Here is a 4,011-nt window from a genome sequence, read left to right as displayed (position 1 = left end):
GTCATTGTGTCTGAAATAATTTGTTCTTCACCTCTGACTAATGTGGAGAAGTTGGCAGTTACATGTTTAGGACAGCCTCACGTTAATACTGGTACAGAATCAAGGTTAGGTTTACGTCATGCATTTACATTACTGAAATACTGTCAAAAACTGCGCTAAATCCAGAACAAACACACAAACAAAAGATCATTGACAATGGCAGAGTTTTATGCTGAACATGTTAAGAAAACATCATTGAACATGAACATGTAAATGAGCATGATTACTGACTGTTGCTCATCCGCATTTTGATACTTGTACTTGTGCATTCTGTAGATGTTAGACCGATTTATACTTGAAATTATTTTAATTTTGTAGTAAAAAATACTCGCGGGACCAAACCATCACGACGCAATGTACCAACTTCCGTTGTGCCCTGTACGATGTAAACACATAGTACCTAGTGTGGTACAAGTGATAGAGAATAACAGGTTACTGTCTTTTGAGAAAAGGTTTCTCAGACGAGGCTAGATATGGTCCTGCGAAATAAAGTGCAAAAATAGGGGTGGACCAGATGTTGCTGTTTTGCCGGACTTCATTTTTATTATTATTTTTTTTTTTGTTCAAAATGACGCCATCTTGTTTTTTAGAATAACTGCTAAAAGACATTTGCGCCAATATTTTTATAAACGCGCTCTTAATAGGTATGTGAGACCATGCCATTAGACATTTGCGAATTAATCCGATACCGAATCCGAGATTGTAATCCGATGTTCATACTGTATTTTAAGGGATAATCTCAAGACATTTATATGCATCGGAAATATTCGCTAAGTATTGGTCTATTTAATTCAATGTTTTGTATTCTAAAACTACATCAGACCTAACAAAAAAATGTTTGTTTCCGGTAACATGCTAAAAATAGGGTAAGTAGGTCGGTACTTTTTTATGTTTTTGATTTTTTTATTGAGTTGGACCTTTCGGAAATTATTTTTGTGTCAAAAATGCATACATGTACAAGTAAGGGTGTTATGCCTTTGGAGCATCAGTAAGTTAATTTCTAACCATGTTTAAAGCGTAAAAAGTGCAGTTTTGTAACTTTTTGTTAAAAAGTTGAAAAAAATCTCCAAGTCCATAAAACATTTAGGGTCGGGCCAAAAATTTCGGGTAGGTCGGGATACCGGAAGCACACAACTTTTCTATGCCTCATAGTGTTTGGTCATAACTGTTTTATACAACAATGAAATCTAGTTAATACTATCTGTTAAGTGTTAAGAAAAAGCTACATAAGACAGAGATTCTGTCTCCGACGCTATGACTTATTATCTGAGGAAACACAAAGGGCGGACAGTAGACATCTTCCTTCCTTTTTCTGGCATCATGTCGTGCGTTATCAAATTAATTCCTTGTAAAGCTTGAACTAAGGGCTGCATACTATCCAAATACCTTAGTTGTTTTCTGGGGCAAATAAATTCTTTTGTAATTCTTACGGATTTAATTTTCTTAAAAGGTTCAGTGAAGAATTTTGCATAACACGAAAACTGACCGCAAGTTACTTGTATAGTATGGTCGAATCTTTCAGATTTTCTTAGGCTATTGTGCATAAATTTTCATTGGGTGGCCGTCAGATCATTCTCTATGTTAAACATGTCCGTGAGGGGCAAAGAAGGTTTCCATGTAGACTATAACTATTACGGAACTTTTGAGAATCGCCTTTTTCAAGACTGCTTAACCTATTTAAATATGATTCCACGGAAATATTTCTTCAGTGAGCCTCTGCCAGATTCATTCATATCATTTGGTACATTAAAGAATGCGACTGCCAGGGAGCGGAGCAGGGTTTCCTCATACAGCTAGAGCGTACAATTTTGAGGTATTCTTTGTCATAAGCAGAACGGCATAAATCTTATACTCTGCATCTACTGTCCAGTTTTCAAAGTTATTTGGCAGAAATATGTCTTCCATTTTTTTACCTGTTTGGGCTATGGAAAATGTGGAGTTGTGGCGATTTTCATGAGTATATATTTTTATACAAGTACGAAAGTTCGAAAGAATTCAGACGTCATTTCATTATCAAATATTTAATTTTAGGAAACAAAGGTATGAAATAGAGTACTAAATCCTGTCATACATTTTCCTGCTAGGTACCATACAAGATATATATTAAGTGAACATATATGCGATATGGGAAAATGATTCAGCTATACTACGATTTGCATTTGGCTATTTTCATGCATCATGTAATTCAGATCTCCTGATGTCTATCTATAAGTTAAAACATGTTAATACAGTAAACAGCTTTTATAAGCTCATTTTTATAACTTATGAGCTCAGCAGATCATACTGTAAACATTTAACAGATCGCACCCATTCTTTCGTCAGAATAGTGCTAACAATATTGGGCGATATCTATTGTTTTCAATCAATTACTTCAAAAATGAATATTTTGGTATGAATGAATTCATAACGTTAAACTAAACCTTCAGACACTGCAAAATTATTAATGGAATTCGTATCCTTTACTTTATTTAAAGTCAAACTTATTCATTGCAATGGATTTTTTTGTCTATTTATATGGTAGATGGGTCTAACCAAAATCAACAACATGTTTATTATCATGGCAATAAAAGTATATTCACCATGTATTATGAAATAAATATTGTGACAGCTTGAGTTCCATATGCATTGAACAACACTTTAAGAATAGATATGTACCTAAATAGCATGTATATAGATCATATTTATTAGCTACTTGTTAGCTACGGAAAGATTAACTTAAAAATTAAAAACTTCGCATTTATTCGAACGACAGCTTAGTAAGTATGGTAGTCAGTTTAGTAAAATACGCAGTCAATTGACAGAAACAGTTCAACTTTAAAATGTTAGCCAACAACCATTTTTATCATTTGAACCACTAGATGTTTTGAGAAAGTCCCTAAAATTTACTCGATGTCAGATTCGGATTCGGCATCGGATTAATTCGCAAATGTCTAGTAATGTATATCGTATGCCTACCATATTTGCAATTACCACAAAAATGTTTTTATAACGGAAACGCTCGTAGAAACGGAAAATGACTCATGCAAAGCGTTTGTTCAGGATTTTAGCTCTCTGCATTTACATCATGGAATATTGCATCTGGAATGAACTTCCATGGAATAATATCAACGGTAGATGAAACGGTACTGCCTATTTTTTCTGCCAAGCGGCGTTATGACGTGTGTACTTAATTCACTTCAGACGTTTGCTTGGTGAGAATGGGTGTCCGTCTAGCAACTGAATTTCGGATAAAATTTAACTTGGGAACAAATTGAAATTATTCTTTCGTGTTCAGCAAAACAGAGATGTGGTTACAAAACACAAGGTTAGAATTTGTTGTTTCTTCCGCTTTTTTTTATATTTTTGGATTTTAAAGACCTATTTCAGTGTCGTATGAGGGCGTAATAATTTTTAAACGCAAAATGGACACAAATGGACACAATCTGATGTCCTTGGATTTAATCATAGGTTTAAACAGTGCAAAGTGTTCTCAAGTCACTGACCTGAGAAAGCCTGCTTTTCTCAGTCAGGCTTTATCAGGCAGTTGCTATAGTAATGGCATGATAACATACATTCACAGCTATTGCAATGAATATGTTTTCTCTGACTTGCTGAAAGCCGGGGGCGGCTTATATAATATCAGAAATACAACAGGAACGAGTATTTCGGTCAATATTTTTACACCGAAATCACAAAATGATATCCTATTAAGATAACACAGATATTTAGATACATTAAGCATGTAAAATCTGAAATTACTTCCTTAATGAACAAGAACAAAAAGGTATAATGAAGTGGCCGACTTTTCGTACTGCACATTTACAACTTTTCTTCGTCCAACATAATGACGCTCAAACAGATATTTGAATCGAGGCAGGAGAACAACGGATAACTTCGCACATGTGCTTTACGAAATCGTCTCATTATCTTGATAAACTCACCAAATCGTCTTGATAAACGCACAAATTCGCCTTGATAAAAATACAAAATAGT

Source organism: Mercenaria mercenaria, unplaced genomic scaffold, assembly GCF_021730395.1.
Source record: "Mercenaria mercenaria strain notata unplaced genomic scaffold, MADL_Memer_1 contig_2208, whole genome shotgun sequence".
Classification (NCBI taxonomy): domain Eukaryota; kingdom Metazoa; phylum Mollusca; class Bivalvia; order Venerida; family Veneridae; genus Mercenaria; species Mercenaria mercenaria.
Note: the sequence above shows the minus strand (reverse complement) of the source record.